The sequence below is a fragment of the Rhinoderma darwinii genome (genome assembly GCF_050947455.1).
Source record: "Rhinoderma darwinii isolate aRhiDar2 chromosome 5 unlocalized genomic scaffold, aRhiDar2.hap1 SUPER_5_unloc_28, whole genome shotgun sequence".
Lineage (NCBI taxonomy): Eukaryota > Metazoa > Chordata > Amphibia > Anura > Rhinodermatidae > Rhinoderma > Rhinoderma darwinii.
Genome location: NW_027461785.1, coordinates 567,455 through 586,480, shown reverse-complemented (window position 1 = coordinate 586,480; position 19,026 = coordinate 567,455). Strand labels below are relative to the sequence as shown.

The following is a 19,026-nucleotide window of genomic DNA, read 5'->3' as shown; positions in this document are numbered from 1 at the left end:
GTCCGTTCAGGATGTGGGTGGGTTCCCTCACCACTGTGCAGAACCGCTTCAGGAGCGTGGTGATGTCTTTGCCGGGGGTGTGTGGGTTCCGCATTGAGACCGTCACCCGCCTTTCCTCTCTTTGGACAGGGCAGTTGCCCACAAAGCGAGAGAAAGGGGATTCAGGCCTCGCCGCTTTCACCATCTCCCAGTACCTTCTGCAGATGTTGATCGAAGCAAAGGTCACGAAGAACATCCCGGTCATGAAGGCCTGGATGCTGATGGTCTCCGGCTTAGCGAAGCCCTGGTCCAGGAGCATCTTCTGGCAGAACACTTCTTCCGTCATGTCCGGCACTCTCCCGTCCACCTCCTTCAGCTTCAGGGCCACCGTCTGCTTCATCCAGGGCTCCAGGGTTGGAGCAGCCTGGTTCGGCTTCCTGGTGGCCTGTTGGCTTGAGGAGGCTTCAGGAGGAGATGTCCTGGCCTGGGTCGGCTCACCTGGTCCATCAGCCTTCTTCTTCTGGGTGGCAGGGTTGCTGGTTGAGGCCATGGCTTCTTCCAGCTGTTCCTGTCGCTTGGGGAGGATCTTCGATAGCTCTTTCCCGAAGGGGGCGGAGCTATGCAAATCTTCTCCTTGCTGGCCGAGGTTCTTCCACGAAATTTCTTCCGCAGCGGTTCCTCGTCGAGCTTCTTCTTCTGCGGCCGAGCTTCTTCGAAGATCCCCTTCAGCAGCGGCTCTTCTCCGAAGTTCTCCTTCTTCTTCCCGGCAGCGATCTCCCGGAGCTTCTTCCCCGATGGCGGCTTCTCCCTTCTGGATCGTCGTCTTCGCTGGTTCTTCTCCGCAGTTCGTCGCCGGCTTCGTCTGGAACGCTCTTGGATCGCTAAGCTAGTGTTTATAGCCCCCAGTGGTTCTCCGAGCTATCTATCCTTACAAGGACTGATAAGAACAGATACTACACTTGATCTTAGCCAAAAGGCCGAGAAGCGATAACCCGAGCGGCCCTTGCCTTGCCCGAGCCTGTCCCATACTGCTGTTCACCCCTTGCAGCGATTGATTCAGCCTACTCCTAGGCAATTCCATGGGGCCCTGCAGGCTCACACACATTTACAGCTACTAAGCGGGAGGGAGGTGAATAAAGGCCGGAGAGGAAGCTACACAGGATTTGCTTCTTTTGCTTGCACCACAATGCAGTGCTGAAAGAGGAGGAATCTACATAAAAACGCCTTCCTGGCAACGCCCAAATGCCCTCCTGCCATGCAGATAAACACTGGCAGCGGCAGCAAGTGCATGCCCACAGCCACCCCTTGTTCCTTCACACCTTGTATCAGCTTTAATCCAGTCCAGTGCTGCCTGCTGAGCAGCACTGACCAACACTGCCTGGGCCCAGGCTTTTATCTATCTCTGAGGCCCCATTATGATGTCAGAAAGCTGGCTCTGGAATCCTGAGGGCTCCACTATGACACGTGCAAAGTTCCGTCTGAACTTTATATAAGACGGTGAGGCTCAGTCAGTCACTCAGTGTTGCCTGAGAGGGCAACACTGCAACAGCCGGCCGCCAGGCTGTCTTTTTTTTGCACATTTATTTGCCTCCAGGAGGCCACAAGAGGGAGACAAGGGACTGCAAAATGGAAAATAAGCATCCACCAACTTTACAGACAACTTCTCCTTGCTCCTACAACCTCCATCCTTGCACAGTTTGTTATTCTTCCAGGTAACAAAGTAACAAATCCAAATTGCTGCTCTCTTTGTAGGCAAGCAAGGGTTTGTTGCAACTGCAATTCTTACTTCTTCTTGAAATGTAGGGACGACAGTACATTCCATCACATCCATCTAGTGTACACAGGTAGGTCCATTGTGGCGGGTAGGCGGCTGGCTGCTTTAATGGCTGTTTGCTGTTCCCCTACTCCACTCCACTCCACTATTTGACTGTGGTGCTGCATCAATCAGTGGCTGGCTCAGGTGCAGCTCTTTAACTTACCTAGGAGGGAGGGCGGAGAGAAGACAAGGAAGGTGAATGAGCTGTTCCAATGTGAAATGCCGGAAACACAGAAACACAGAAGACACACACACACACACACACACACACAACAAGAGGTGGCAATGTATTCATTAATTGCATTTAATAAATGAGCTCATTATCACACATGACTGTACAAATGCATTGTCCAACAGGTGTTGAAATAATGGGATTAAAAGGGGAGATCCCATCAGAAAGACAAAAACAATAGCAAACACAAATAGCACTTTTGGAATCTGATTTTAGTCAACACATAAGGGAAGGGTGCACCGGTCCTGGAAATACTGCAATACCAGGTCAATGCGTGGAGTGGACAGAGCAAGCTCTATTTCCATCTCCCTGTTCTAAAAATCCATTTAATATATGGTCCCCAGATAGGGGACGTATCAGATATTAAACTGATAAGAACAGATAAGGTTTCAACAAAGATTTTATTGATTCACAAGTTCGTCATACAATAAAATACAATATGTACATTAATATAAAACTGTTTTCCATAATTGTACATTCCAAGCACTATTTGCATCTCTTGTACCATAGTTTTTCCTGTCCCTTAAAAAATATATGTACATTTCACTAAAAGCAAGTTTAATACATTCGTCCACAGAAATAAAATCACGTTTAAAAAGTAAAATATTTCTGACTTTCCAAATGGCGTTTTTAAGACAATTTATCATACTCCAACAAACCATGTACTGTTTAAAAGTTGGGCAATTAAATAGTCCGTAAATTATATATTCGTATGTTAGATCTTTTAATCCACAAGTCCATTTTAAAAGCACGTCGACTTTCCTCCAGACTTCTTGTGCGTAAGGACAGTTCCAAAATAAATGTAGCACAGATTCATCATTCGCACAAGAGTCTCTTGGGCATTTTGCCCTTGCCACCAGGCCTCTCCTGTGCTGAAAGTCTCTTGTTGGGAGGCACTGGTGGACCATCATCCAGGCAAGGTCTATATGTCCATTTGCGAGAAATTTCCCAAAGACGTTCCGCCATACTTGTCTAGACCTCGTCTGGGAATAGTTTGCCACAGGGATAACCTCCTCATTCCCCCTTAGAATTGCAGACAGTTTCCTCTGGTCCTTTAAAACGTCGCTTTCTTGGTCCTTTAAATGAAATGTTCGTATAGTCTTTTCTAAAATCACATAATGCTTTGGGGGGCATAAAAGAACAGGGGAATTCAACGGAGGCATACACCATTTTTTAAAAACCATACCGGCAGCGTACTTTAAAAAACAACTAAAAACGCCATTGGAATTAAAACATTTAAAACAGAAGCAGAAAAATTTTACATAAAAGAAAATATGCAAATTAGGGACATCTTTTCCACCATTCAACTTGCTTTTGTACATATGATCTCTTTTTAATCTTTCCATCTTTGAACCCCATAAAAACATAAATATAATTCTGGTTAGTTTTTTTATCAAAACATCCGATGGAGGGAAAACCATTCCCACATATAACATTAGCGGCAGTAAGATCATTTTTATTATTAATACCTTGCCCTCCATCGTCAATTCTCTAAGGTTCCAGAAAGAGATCTTTTTTTCCATTTTGCATAAAATCTCATCCCAATTGTCAATCCCATCATTTGTTTCTTTGAAAATGATACCAAGAATTTTTATTTTATCTTGTTTTATGCTAATTTCCGGAGTCTGGGAGGCGTCCCAAGCTCCAACGCTCAGACATTCACTTTTTGCAACGTTTAATTTAAAACCTGAAGCCTGGCTAAAAAACTCTGTGCACCTTAAGGTTCTTTTGAGCGAAGCAGGGTCTGTACATGCTACTGTCACATCATCCATATAGCACAACACTTTTACCTGGTTGCCACCTCCTCCAGGGATAGGAACCCCTCTGATGACTTTGTCCTTGCGTATCTGACACAATAGGGGCTCCATTGCACATATAAATAAAATCGGGGAGAGCGGACACCCCTGCTTCACTCCAGATTTTAAAACCACATTTTCGGTTAAAAACCCATTAATAGAAATTTGGCTAAAACAAGACTTATATAGAACCTTAATACGACTTAAAATCATCTCAGGGATTGACATTTTCTTTAAAACATTAAAAAGGTACAAATGTGAAACTCTGTCAAAAGCCTTCTCAAAATCTAGCGCTAGGAGGGCTAAACCTTGACTCCGGTCTCTTGAATACCATATGACATCACGGATTATATTTAAAGTCTCAGTAATACTTCTCCCAGGAACCCCACAAACCTGGTCCGGATGTATAATTTTGCTGATCACTATTTTTAACCGGTTTGCAATTATCTTGGCCATTACTTTGTATTCCATATTTAGGAGGGTGATAGGTCTCCAGTTCCCCAGCAGAGTCCGATCTCCTTTTTTAAAAATCAAAGACACTACCCCCCTCCTCCATGAAACCGGCAACATATTTACAGTAAAAGCATCTTTAAATAACACAAAAAGGTCGTCCTTTAAAATGTCCCAAAACGTTAGATAAAATTCGATGGGAAGTCCATCTGAACCAGGAGCTTTCCCATAAGAAAAACTTTTAAAAACAGTAAAAAGTTCTTCTAAGTTGATATCACGTGATAAAACCTCCTGGTCTAAAACATCTAACTTAAGATCAAGGACATTAAGAGCATCTGTTAAAAAGGACATATCAATACACTTTTCATTAAAAAGGAGCTGGTAAAAATCATGAGCAGACTTTAAAATACCTTCCCTAGAGGTTTGACCCTCCAAGTTTAAAATCACATCTCTTTTATCCATAACTTTTTTGAAGAAAAATCTGGAACATTTTTCTCCTTCCTCCAGATGTTGAACTCGGGATCTGAAAATAATTTGTTTACCTCTTTGCTCTAAACATTTCTTAATTTCTGCTTTCATACTTTCAATATCTTCTTTCACATCTATCCCCAGCTCCTTGAATTTAAAAAGTGTTTGCAACCTTGTGTTAAAATTATAAAACCATTGTTTCTTTTCTTTTGCTTTCCTCTTACCTGCTTTAATAAAAAATAACTTAATTTTTGTTTTTATTTCTTCCCACCAGGTCAGCATTGGTATGTCGGGGTTTTTCTGCTGCTGCCAACACTGGTAGGATTGGCCAAATTCCAGCTGAGTCAGAGGATCCTCCAGCAGGTGCGTGCTCAACCTCCAGAGGCCCTTGTTTACCTTCAGTTCACCACTAAACTCTATCTTAGCCTGCAAGAGTTTGTGGTCAGAAAATATATTAGATATTAAAACAAATTTCACTGGGTTAAAATCCTCTGATAAAAATATAAAATCGATCCTAGAAGCCACTCTCCCATTGGACCATGTGTGGCCTAGGTCTGCCGGCAAGAGCAACTTCCAGGCATCCCTCAGCTTAAAATCGCATAAAAAATTCTTAAGCAGGTAAGAGGTCTTATCTAGTTTGCGGAGAGGGTCACCCCCCTGCCGGCATTCTCCTTCACATATACAATTGAAATCTCCTCCTACTAATAAGGGGGATGACCCAACACAAAACAATGGTAAAATTTGCATTAACTCCGCCCTCTCCTGCTTATCAGGAGAGGCATATACATTTAAAATACGAAACATAAAACCATTAAAATTCAGGTGGACTACTATTGCTCTGCCAGGTAAAATCTCAGTCACAGAATGTATAATAGTAGAAAAGCCACGGCAGAGCAGTCCTACCCCAGCAGATCTATTTTCATTGGAGCCGGACCACACGGAAGGACCCAGCTTCCAATCTTTTTTAATGTCCGAATAGTCTATTGCGTGTTGAAATCCACACTCCTGTAACAAGCAGAAATCAAAGTCCTCAGTCTCTAGGAAGGAAAACAAAGCAGCCCTACGAGCGGGGCTCTTTAATAGTCTCACGTTCAGTGAGACGACATTGACGAGAGGCATTACACATATTATGGTGGCGGATCGTCCATGCTCGAGCCACAACTAAACTCCTGGATGTCTAGCCCACCAAAGATCTCCTGCTCAGGAGACCCAGGCGACTGGATGTTCTGGGGGTTGGAAGCAGACAACTGATAGGTCACCGGCCCCAACCACAAATCGTCATCGGCCAAGCAGATATCCGGGGAGTCAAGTTCCACTCCCCTCCGCCACTTCCTTACTGGTTCATTCTCCCTCTCATCGCTGTCATCTCCTCCCCGCTCACTGGAGGCTGCTCTCTTCTCACCCTCTGGAATGCTTGACTCCATCTCCTCCACGATGTTTTGGTGGTCCTCAGAGCGGTCGTCAAGGGTCTTCAACGAAGTCTCCTTCCTAGGCTGGCTCTTCTCACGTTGGGACTTTGAGGTCATTTGCATAGCTCCTCCCTCTGGTGTTGAAAGGGATTTCTGCTCGGACTTGCGGCTGGTATTTGGGGTCGTCATTGCAGGGCTCTCCACTGAAGTTATGGAGACCCTCTGCTCTGACCCACTGATGGCAACACCACGGGACTTACAAGCAGAGGCCTGACCAGGAACTGTGTCAGGCTCCTGCTCTGTCCCAACCGCACTCCTGCTACAGGAGGCGCCCTTGACCTTCATCGCCTTGTCTACTGATAGAGATTCAGCAGACATTGGCTCCGGTCTTGAAATCACAGTCTCTTGTCTGGCGCCCTGGGTCATCATCACCCGATCCTCAGCAGACGCTACTGAAGATCGCTTTGGCTCTGACCCAGGTGTGGATTTCACAAAACTCTTCACCGTGTCAGCGTAGGTACGATTCCTGGCTCTGCTGGGGCAATCCCTGAACATGTGGCCCTTGCCCCCACATAAATTGCACAGTCTCTCTTTGGGGCAACTCTTCATTTGATGTCCGTATTGGCCACAATTATTGCACCTATCCAACTTCTCATCTTTGCAGGAAACCTGGGTATGTCCAAAGCGTCCACACTGCCGGCAATATGTGGGCATACCCGGGTAAAATATATAACCTCTGCTTTTCCCAATAACTACGGTAGAGGGTGGGTGCTGCATGCCTCCGATTCCCTCTGGGTCTTTTTTTAAGCGGACCAAAAATTTTCGCTTGCCTCCCCAAAATCCAACAGCATTATTAATTTTGTTCATAAATTTTACGTCATCACAATATCTCTGAAGGTAAGTGGTTATATCATCAGTCTCTACATGGGGATTGTAGAGATAGACTACCAGAGGGATCTCATCATAGGCAAAAAGTAATACGAACTCTAGTCCATCAAACTTTTCATCATACATTAGTTCGTTTACCTTCTTTACGACGTTCTGGCAGCACCCGAGATCCTGGAAGGTGATGGTGTGGGTTCCTTTGGCTTCGTTGTCCTGGAAGCAAAAAATATCCCTGTGATGTAGACCAAGCGAACCCAAAAGCACTTCTCTGGCGATAAATTCCAAGTTCTTCTTTGGTCTGTGTCTTTCCTCCACTTCAATACGAATAGTATTCTTCATCCGGGCCTCACCCGATGCGTACGAAATCCTGGCTGGCATCTCTCCCGTCTGGCAGGAAACAGGCCGATTGCCTGGGGATCCCTTCCCGTTGCTCCCGGACTAGGCCTTTCTCCCAATAGCGACAGGGGGGTGAAGTCTGGGCTATGAACCCAGACGATCCCCCCAGGCCGAGAGAAAGGGTACCGGAAGCACCTCCTGACAAGTCTCCTGGATAAATCCAATTGATCTTAGCCAGAAGGCCGAGAAGCGATAACCCGAGCGGCCCTTGCCTTGCCCGAGCCTGTCCCATACTGCTGTTCACCCCTTGCAGCGATTGATTCAGCCTACTCCTAGGCAATTCCATGGGGCCCTGCAGGCTCACACACATTTACAGCTACTAAGCGGGAGGGAGGTGAATAAAGGCCGGAGAGGAAGCTACACAGGATTTGCTTCTTTTGCTTGCACCACAATGCAGTGCTGAAAGAGGAGGAATCTACATAAAAACGCCTTCCTGGCAACGCCCAAATGCCCTCCTGCCATGCAGATAAACACTGGCAGCGGCAGCAAGTGCATGCCCACAGCCACCCCTTGTTCCTTCACACCTTGTATCAGCTTTAATCCAGTCCAGTGCTGCCTGCTGAGCAGCACTGACCAACACTGCCTGGGCCCAGGCTTTTATCTATCTCTGAGGCCCCATTATGATGTCAGAAAGCTGGCTCTGGAATCCTGAGGGCTCCACTATGACACGTGCAAAGTTCCGTCTGAACTTTATATAAGACGGTGAGGCTCAGTCAGTCACTCAGTGTTGCCTGAGAGGGCAACACTGCAACAGCCGGCCGCCAGGCTGTCTTTTTTTTGCACATTTATTTGCCTCCAGGAGGCCACAAGAGGGAGACAAGGGACTGCAAAATGGAAAATAAGCATCCACCAACTTTACAGACAACTTCTCCTTGCTCCTACAACCTCCATCCTTGCACAGTTTGTTATTCTTCCAGGTAACAAAGTAACAAATCCAAATTGCTGCTCTCTTTGTAGGCAAGCAAGGGTTTGTTGCAACTGCAATTCTTACTTCTTCTTGAAATGTAGGGACGACAGTACATTCCATCACATCCATCTAGTGTACACAGGTAGGTCCATTGTGGCGGGTAGGCGGCTGGCTGCTTTAATGGCTGTTTGCTGTTCCCCTACTCCACTCCACTCCACTATTTGACTGTGGTGCTGCATCAATCAGTGGCTGGCTCAGGTGCAGCTCTTTAACTTACCTAGGAGGGAGGGCGGAGAGAAGACAAGGAAGGTGAATGAGCTGTTCCAATGTGAAATGCCGGAAACACAGAAACACAGAAGACACACACACACACACACACACACACAACAAGAGGTGGCAATGTATTCATTAATTGCATTTAATAAATGAGCTCATTATCACACATGACTGTACAAATGCATTGTCCAACAGGTGTTGAAATAATGGGATTAAAAGGGGAGATCCCATCAGAAAGACAAAAACAATAGCAAACACAAATAGCACTTTTGGAATCTGATTTTAGTCAACACATAAGGGAAGGGTGCACCGGTCCTGGAAATACTGCAATACCAGGTCAATGCGTGGAGTGGACAGAGCAAGCTCTATTTCCATCTCCCTGTTCTAAAAATCCATTTAATATATGGTCCCCAGATAGGGGACGTATCAGATATTAAACTGATAAGAACAGATACTACACTTGATCTTAGCCAAAAGGCCGAGAAGCGATAACCCGAGCGGCCCTTGCCTTGCCCGAGCCTGTCCCATACTGCTGTTCACCCCTTGCAGCGATTGATTCAGCCTACTCCTAGGCAATTCCATGGGGCCCTGCAGGCTCACACACATTTACAGCTACTAAGCGGGAGGGAGGTGAATAAAGGCCGGAGAGGAAGCTACACAGGATTTGCTTCTTTTGCTTGCACCACAATGCAGTGCTGAAAGAGGAGGAATCTACATAAAAACGCCTTCCTGGCAACGCCCAAATGCCCTCCTGCCATGCAGATAAACACTGGCAGCGGCAGCAAGTGCATGCCCACAGCCACCCCTTGTTCCTTCACACCTTGTATCAGCTTTAATCCAGTCCAGTGCTGCCTGCTGAGCAGCACTGACCAACACTGCCTGGGCCCAGGCTTTTATCTATCTCTGAGGCCCCATTATGATGTCAGAAAGCTGGCTCTGGAATCCTGAGGGCTCCACTATGACACGTGCAAAGTTCCGTCTGAACTTTATATAAGACGGTGAGGCTCAGTCAGTCACTCAGTGTTGCCTGAGAGGGCAACACTGCAACAGCCGGCCGCCAGGCTGTCTTTTTTTTGCACATTTATTTGCCTCCAGGAGGCCACAAGAGGGAGACAAGGGACTGCAAAATGGAAAATAAGCATCCACCAACTTTACAGACAACTTCTCCTTGCTCCTACAACCTCCATCCTTGCACAGTTTGTTATTCTTCCAGGTAACAAAGTAACAAATCCAAATTGCTGCTCTCTTTGTAGGCAAGCAAGGGTTTGTTGCAACTGCAATTCTTACTTCTTCTTGAAATGTAGGGACGACAGTACATTCCATCACATCCATCTAGTGTACACAGGTAGGTCCATTGTGGCGGGTAGGCGGCTGGCTGCTTTAATGGCTGTTTGCTGTTCCCCTACTCCACTCCACTCCACTATTTGACTGTGGTGCTGCATCAATCAGTGGCTGGCTCAGGTGCAGCTCTTTAACTTACCTAGGAGGGAGGGCGGAGAGAAGACAAGGAAGGTGAATGAGCTGTTCCAATGTGAAATGCCGGAAACACAGAAACACAGAAGACACACACACACACACACACACACACAACAAGAGGTGGCAATGTATTCATTAATTGCATTTAATAAATGAGCTCATTATCACACATGACTGTACAAATGCATTGTCCAACAGGTGTTGAAATAATGGGATTAAAAGGGGAGATCCCATCAGAAAGACAAAAACAATAGCAAACACAAATAGCACTTTTGGAATCTGATTTTAGTCAACACATAAGGGAAGGGTGCACCGGTCCTGGAAATACTGCAATACCAGGTCAATGCGTGGAGTGGACAGAGCAAGCTCTATTTCCATCTCCCTGTTCTAAAAATCCATTTAATATATGGTCCCCAGATAGGGGACGTATCAGATATTAAACTGATAAGAACAGATTTTTTTTTTTTTTTTTTTTTTTTTTTTTTTTTTTTATTAAACCATTCAGGTTTTTTTGAATAAAACCGAGAACTGTAGTTGTTCAAACCACCTCTCTATTTTTCAAAAAATCTCATCACTCTGGTTCATTATTTTATTTTTCCATCAAATACAAGATAAATCAAACAAATTCCTCAAACTAAATACCTCCATTTCAACATTCGCCATATCCCTTCCGCATCCATACCTCTTTCTAGATCCCATTTATAATAAAAATACAATTTAGCCAATACCATACTAACCACATCCTCCATCTCAAATACTTCTCTTTTATACACATTCAAATTCCTCGTATTCCACAATACTTCTTTCACACAAGTCAGAAAAATCCACAACACTCTATCCTTTTCACTACCCAAACTACACAAACCAAACAAGACAATTTCATACGTCAAAACCTTCAAACCAGTCAATTCTTCACACAACCCACTCAACTTTTTCCAAACATCCTTTGCATGCTTACACGACCAAAACACATGACTCACATCCTCATCATCCCCACAACCTTCTCTCGGACACCTTTCAGATGCAACCAAACCTCTTCTTTTCTGAACACTCCTTACAGGCAACACTCCATGTACCGACATCCATAACAAATCTTTCTGCTTATTTGAGACATTATACGTAACAATCTTCTTCCACACAGACTTAGACTCCTTCGAATTCAAACCATTTACAGAACACATCACATTATTCATACACATACTTCTCACAACATTCTTTTCACTCAGAAATCTCTCCATTCTTACATCCTCTAGCTGGAATTTTTTGATAAATTTTTCTACATACAAATACCACCCTGTGCACTGAAAAGCAATTGGTTTACATAAATTCCGTTTTTCCCACCTTAAACGCTGAATCACCGTTCCAGCTAAATACTTCGACATTCTAGAAGCCTTGGATTCTTTAAATAAAAGCTCAACAAAAAAACGTACACAATTAATTCCAATGAAAATCTCCAAATTTGGGAAATCCAAGCCTCCATTACGTCTGCTTTTCATTAGAATTTCTCTCCTTGCCTTCTCAATCCCGCTCCCCCATAAAAAAAGGAACAAAACTCTATTCACTTTTTTTAACATAGCAACAGCAGGAGGAAAAACCAAAGCAACATATAAAATCATAGGTAGAATAATGCTTTTGACAATTAAAACCTTCCCCGAAAAAGAAAGATCCCTCATTCTCCACATTTCCAACTTTCTCACAATCCTACCACCTAACTCATCCCAACTTTCTCTCCCTTTCAACTCATCATCAAACACAATACCCAAAATTTTCACACCATTCACCTGTTCCATATCAGGATCACTCACCCGTTCATTACTGAAGAAAAATTTAAATTTGCTCTTACCCCAATTTATTTTAAAAGCAGACGCAATACAAAACATATTTACAATCAACTTCACTCTGGACATATCATACACTGAATCACACAATACACAAATATCATCCATATATCCCAAAGCTTTCACACGCTTTCCATCACACCCGGGCACCACCAAACCTTTCACAACCTTATCATTTCTAATCATTTGCAACAATGGTTCAATCGCACAAATAAAAAGGATGGGAGACAACGGACAACCCTGTCGCACACCAGACATAATACTAAATGATTCTGAAAAAAACCCATTCACCTGCACACAACTCTTTGCATTCGCGTATAATTTCTTCAACAAACTCACAAACTGAACCGGAAAACCCATTCTCTCTAACACTTTGAACAAAAACACATGCGCCACACGATCAAACGCTTTCTCAAAATCTAACGCACACACAATCACCTTCTTATTCCGACCCTTACAATCCTCAAGCATGTCCCGCACCAACGCCACATTCTCATGCAATTTCCTTTTCGGTACCGCACATACCTGATCCTCATCAATCACACACCCAATAACATTCCTCATACGATTCGCAATCAGCTTGGCAAAAATTTTATAATCCGTATTAAGCAAAGTAATTGGTCGCCAGTTTTCTAACCGTCTCTTATCTCCTTTTTTATGCAACAAAACTACCATACCCTTCTTCATCACATCACACATATTCATCCCAGAAAACAACACTCTCATAACATCTATAACATCCTTCCCAATTATATCCCAATATTTCCCATAGAACTCAGCTGGTATTCCATCGATCCCTGGAGACTTATTTTTAGCCATACTTCCCACCACATCCTTTACTTCACCATCCATAATCTCACCAAGCAAAGACTCATATTCACTTTCAGGAACAAAATTACCCACAATATCCAAAAACTCCTCATCATCACCCAGATCACACTTCTTCAAATCATACAGTTGTTTATAAAAATCAGACACCACATCAATCACATCCTTACCAAACACCTCTTTATCATCCTTATCCAATAACACATTCATTCCACTTTTCCCACCACACATTTTTTTAAAGAAAAATCTAGTGCACTTCTCGTGATTATCTCTAACCTCCACCTTAGATCTAAATATTATTTCTTTCCCTTTCTCTCGGAACCACTCCTTAATATCTTTTTTTGTTTTTTCCAAATCGTGTCTTACATCCATACCCAAATTTTTACATTGTTGAAGGAACGTCATCCGCATATTAAAGCGTGAATATTCTAATCTTTTCCTTCTCGCTCTTCTATACCCTATCTGTCTAAAGAAACCACCAATCTTTTTTTTCACCCATACCCACCATTCACACACATTAGAGAAAGAACTTTTCTTCCTAACCCAAAACCCATATTTTTTCCCAAACCTAGTTTTCACCCTTTCATCACTCAGAAAACTAACATTCATCTTCCATACCCCTCTACCATAAAAGAAATTATTTATAACAAAAACCCCCAACAAACACTCGTGATCTGAAAACCACACTCTCTCCTGCGCATAATCTACACATTTCATTGCTGAAATAGAAAAAAAGAAAAAGTCCAGACGAGAATCTGTTCTTCCGTCATCGGCATGGTAAGTAAATGGACCTGGTTTCCTGGTGACAGCGTCCTGCAAAGCAAAGTCCTGCAAAATTTTATTCCACAAAACTCCAGTGACATCCACATTAGACTCTGTGGACCCAGCTCGGGCCTGCTTCTCCAGGATACAGTTAATGTCACCAACAATAATTACAGGAACTTTACCATGAAGAAAAAATTTTAAAGAATCAAAAAGTGCCAACCTATCAGTTTTCACAGCATGGCCATAGATATTAATTAGCCTAAACTGCCACCCCTTATAGGATAGTAACACACAGACACATCTTCCTTCCTGTATAATTTGAGTCTGTTTGATGACAAACTCATTATTTTTAAAAAGAATACCAATTCCATCATTCCTATTTGTGGAAGAAAAAGACCAAATTGCTTCCCCAAACTTCCATTCTTCTTTCCTAGGCATTTTTGACAAACCACATTCTTGTACGCAAACAATGTCACTGCCCTTAGAGGCCAAAAAGTCCAGGACTGCAGCACGCTTGTGAGCAGAGGAGAACACCCGTACATTTTGTGAGACAATTTTTAATCTCAAAGACATGCGGGCATAGTATTGTTAGTGCAATGGAAAACCATGGAAAAAACCAGAACATATCACGTCCCAGGGAAATACATCGCTCTTTCCAAATTTGCCACATTGACTTCACTGAGGAAACCTTCCCCAGGAGAGCTGGGTACTTCTGAGGCCACCTCAGATGACTTAGGGCTAGAACTGGAGTCACTATCCAGCAAAGAAAAAGGATTTGCATGAGCAGAATCTTCCAATAAGCCTATCTTAAGTCTCTTCACCGCCTTTCCAGACTTCCCCCTTTTTGAGACAACTTTATGGAAGATTTCCGCACTAGTGGCACTAGGCATCCTGGCCTCCTTCTCGTCCTCCTCCGATATTGACCACTCCACTTTTGCTGAATCGTCCATTTTTGACTCTGGGCTAGAAAAGGACAAAATTTGCATACTTGCACCGTTATCAGGGTATGCACACCCACTAGGTGGCGCTGTGTCTTTACCTTCCATAGGTATAACCCCAGGTGTCTCATCAACAGTTGGCTCTGCAGGAGGGACCACACCCAACTCCATGCTGTCAGTATGTGAGGTTAGAACCTCTCCTAATCCAGCTTTCCCAGGGTCCTGAGAAGCAGCCACAGAAACATTGCCAGCTGGCTCTGAAATTACCTCAGAAGAGGCAGCAAGGGAACTTGTTGTTCTCACCTGTCTGCCCCATGTTCTTCTCTCTTGTCCTAAGAAAGGAAACACCTTTGGACATTTCCTACAGGTATGACCAGGCAAACCACAAATATCACACCTGGATGGGGAAATACATGCACTAGCCTCATGTCCTGTTTCCTTGCAATTTCTGCAAACTTTGCCTTTGCATGCATCTTTGGTATGCCCGTAGGAAAAACATGATCTACAAAAGCATGGCATATCTTGGTAGTACAGATATCCCTTATTCCCACCAATGGAAAAATTAGCAGGAGGATTCATCACTCCTCCAATACAGCTGGAGTCAGGTTTCAGCCTGACCCAGTACTTGATATCACCATTAAAGACTCCCCATAGGTTCTTCTGCTCCACACCACCTCTAACATGGGTACAGTAATGAGCTAAAAAAGCCCTGACCAGCCTTCTATCCAAAAATGGGTTATACATATGAATTGTTATACATTTCTCCACTGTAGAAAAAAGAGGTTGCACTTCAATGGATGTTAATGCCTCATGCATGTGTTTTTCCTTTAGCAACTGAAAAACGTTTAAACAGTAGGCGGCCTCAAAAAAGGATACATCATATGTAGCAATATTGCTGAAAGCTTGGATACAGAATACCTCTACCAACTTAACTCCAGCCAGGTCCAGAAGGATGTTCTCAATGATATGTCCAGTATCAACTTCGTCTCTCCTCTGCTCATTCACCACGAAACGGATAGTGTTACGCACAGCTGCCATCTTGAAATGGAATGCCCAACGGCACGATGATCGCTCCCAAAAACGTCGGATAGGACTCCACGAAAGACCGAACCCCCGGCCCAGACCAGGCAATAAACCTGATCTGAGCCAAAAGGCCGAGAAGCGATAACCCGAGCGGCCCTTGCCTTGCCCGAGCCTGTCCCATACTGCTGTTCACCCCTTGCAGCGATTGATTCAGCCTACTCCTAGGCAATTCCATGGGGCCCTGCAGGCTCACACACATTTACAGCTACTAAGCGGGAGGGAGGTGAATAAAGGCCGGAGAGGAAGCTACACAGGATTTGCTTCTTTTGCTTGCACCACAATGCAGTGCTGAAAGAGGAGGAATCTACATAAAAACGCCTTCCTGGCAACGCCCAAATGCCCTCCTGCCATGCAGATAAACACTGGCAGCGGCAGCAAGTGCATGCCCACAGCCACCCCTTGTTCCTTCACACCTTGTATCAGCTTTAATCCAGTCCAGTGCTGCCTGCTGAGCAGCACTGACCAACACTGCCTGGGCCCAGGCTTTTATCTATCTCTGAGGCCCCATTATGATGTCAGAAAGCTGGCTCTGGAATCCTGAGGGCTCCACTATGACACGTGCAAAGTTCCGTCTGAACTTTATATAAGACGGTGAGGCTCAGTCAGTCACTCAGTGTTGCCTGAGAGGGCAACACTGCAACAGCCGGCCGCCAGGCTGTCTTTTTTTTGCACATTTATTTGCCTCCAGGAGGCCACAAGAGGGAGACAAGGGACTGCAAAATGGAAAATAAGCATCCACCAACTTTACAGACAACTTCTCCTTGCTCCTACAACCTCCATCCTTGCACAGTTTGTTATTCTTCCAGGTAACAAAGTAACAAATCCAAATTGCTGCTCTCTTTGTAGGCAAGCAAGGGTTTGTTGCAACTGCAATTCTTACTTCTTCTTGAAATGTAGGGACGACAGTACATTCCATCACATCCATCTAGTGTACACAGGTAGGTCCATTGTGGCGGGTAGGCGGCTGGCTGCTTTAATGGCTGTTTGCTGTTCCCCTACTCCACTCCACTCCACTATTTGACTGTGGTGCTGCATCAATCAGTGGCTGGCTCAGGTGCAGCTCTTTAACTTACCTAGGAGGGAGGGCGGAGAGAAGACAAGGAAGGTGAATGAGCTGTTCCAATGTGAAATGCCGGAAACACAGAAACACAGAAGACACACACACACACACACACACACACAACAAGAGGTGGCAATGTATTCATTAATTGCATTTAATAAATGAGCTCATTATCACACATGACTGTACAAATGCATTGTCCAACAGGTGTTGAAATAATGGGATTAAAAGGGGAGATCCCATCAGAAAGACAAAAACAATAGCAAACACAAATAGCACTTTTGGAATCTGATTTTAGTCAACACATAAGGGAAGGGTGCACCGGTCCTGGAAATACTGCAATACCAGGTCAATGCGTGGAGTGGACAGAGCAAGCTCTATTTCCATCTCCCTGTTCTAAAAATCCATTTAATATATGGTCCCCAGATAGGGGACGTATCAGATATTAAACTGATAAGAACAGATTTTTTTTTTTTTTTTTTTTTTTTTTTAAAACCATTCAGTTTAACTTAAAGCAACAGTACACAAACCATTTTGCATTTTAAGGCATAAGTTGCCTTAGTCGTACATCATCATGGCTATTTTATTCCAAACAATAATAATCAAGACACAGAAAGGATCGTGAAGAACAAAAATAAAACAGGAATAAATCTTATCAATTAGCTATATTTCACCAACCTTCTCCACTTCTTAAATTTCCATATCCCCTCTGCGTCTATACCACCACCGCACTGACTATCCCAACGATAGACTACGTATAGTCTTGACAAAACCATCCTCACACACTCACCAATGGGTACCCACTTATGTTTGAAAACACCTAAATTACGTACATCCCATAAGCTTTCCATTATACACGCCATAATCAACCATAAGATCCTATCACTTACTCTGTTACAAGCCCCTATAGCAAACATCGCAACCTTCCAATCCACAAACTTCACCCCAGCTAACTCCTTACAGACGCCACCCATCCTCCTCCATACCTCATACGAATAATTGCAGTCCCAAAAAAGATGCCTAACAGTCTCCCGTGAATTACACCCACCCCTTGGACATACCTCAAATCTAACTAGCATTCTCCTCCTCTGCACATCTCTAACAGGCAATATATCATGCAACGCCATCCACACTATGTCCTTTTGTCTATTGGACATACCTCTCACGCCTAACTTCTTCCAAGTATCCACAACATCCTCTCCTCGCAAACCCACAATGTTACACACAACCTCATTCACACACAATCTTTTTAGCACAGCCTTCTTATCCAGAAACCCACCCATAGGCACTGCAATCAAATCATATTTCCTAATGAACCTTTCAATCACAACATACCATACCGGACATACATAAGCAACAGGCACAGTAGCATCTCTCTTAAACCAATTTAACCCATAAAGCATCCAACCGGCCATATACCTTACCATATACGCACTCTTATTTCCTTTCCCCAAGAGCCCCACCACTATTTTAATATAATTTAACCCAAGAAAGACCTCCACATTCGGAAAACCCAAACCTCCATTCTCACAAGACTTATAAACATACTCACGCTTCAACTTTTCCATTTGACTTCCCCACAGAAAGGTAAACACCATTTTCTCTGACTTTTTGATTTTCCTACTAGCGGAGGGAAAAATACTAGCCACAAAAACCAAAATAGGCAAAATCACTGTCTTAATTATCAACACCTTCCCTGATAAAGTCAGGTCTCTAAGTCTCCAAAAATTCAATTTCTTCTCAATCCTCTTGCCACATTCATCCCAACTCTCATTCCCTCTCAAGTCCTCATTAAACTGTATCCCCAACACTTTTACTGCACCCACTTCATTCCTCACTCCCTCCATACTTACCCTCCTATCCCCAAAGCACTTAAAGACACACTTATCCCAATTCACCTTAAAAGCTGATGCCCCACAAAAAAAATCCAACCATAATTTTGCTCTATTCAACCCAGCCATACAATCACTCATAACCACAACATCATCCATATAACCCAGAATTTTAACGTATTTACCTCCACTTCCTGGGATCAAAAAACCTTTCACCACTTTATCTTTTCTTACCAAACACATCAAACTTTCGATCACACAAATAAACAAAACTGGGGACATAGGACACCCCTGTCTTACCCCAGATCTCACACATACTTTTGAACTTAAATTACCATTCACCAACACTTCACTTGACACATCCCTGTACAAACACTTCACACCTTCCAAAAACCTCACTGGGAAGCCCATCCTAACAAGTACAGCAAACATAAACACATGCGACACTCTATCAAACGCCTTTTCGAAATCTAACGCAAGCATCATACACTTCTGTTTCCTACTCATACAGTCACCAATCAAATCTCTCAGCAAAACCAAATTATCAGACATACTCCTACCTGGCACAGCACAGACTTGGTCTTCACCCACA

At 43.8% G+C, this 19,026-nt stretch overlaps 3 non-coding genes and 2 pseudogenes across 3 annotated transcripts; all 5 read right to left on the bottom strand.

Moving 5' to 3' along the window:
• Positions 1 to 866: 866 nt before the first annotated feature.
• Positions 867 to 968, bottom strand: LOC142689240 (U2 spliceosomal RNA; annotated as a pseudogene).
• A 1,288-nt stretch (positions 969 to 2,256) lies between these two features.
• On the bottom strand, positions 2,257 to 2,427 carry LOC142689140 (U2 spliceosomal RNA; annotated as a pseudogene).
• Positions 2,428 to 8,913: 6,486 nt separating this feature from the next.
• On the bottom strand, positions 8,914 to 9,104 carry LOC142689038 (U2 spliceosomal RNA). The gene has a single exon (XR_012858064.1). It is a non-coding gene; the product is annotated as a U2 spliceosomal RNA (small nuclear RNA).
• Positions 9,105 to 10,392: 1,288 nt separating this feature from the next.
• LOC142689219 (U2 spliceosomal RNA) lies at positions 10,393 to 10,591 on the bottom strand. The gene has a single exon (XR_012858191.1). It is a non-coding gene; the product is annotated as a U2 spliceosomal RNA (small nuclear RNA).
• Positions 10,592 to 16,913: 6,322 nt separating this feature from the next.
• Positions 16,914 to 17,101, bottom strand: LOC142689157 (U2 spliceosomal RNA). The gene has a single exon (XR_012858149.1). It is a non-coding gene; the product is annotated as a U2 spliceosomal RNA (small nuclear RNA).
• Between the last annotated feature and the right edge of the window lie 1,925 nt (positions 17,102 to 19,026).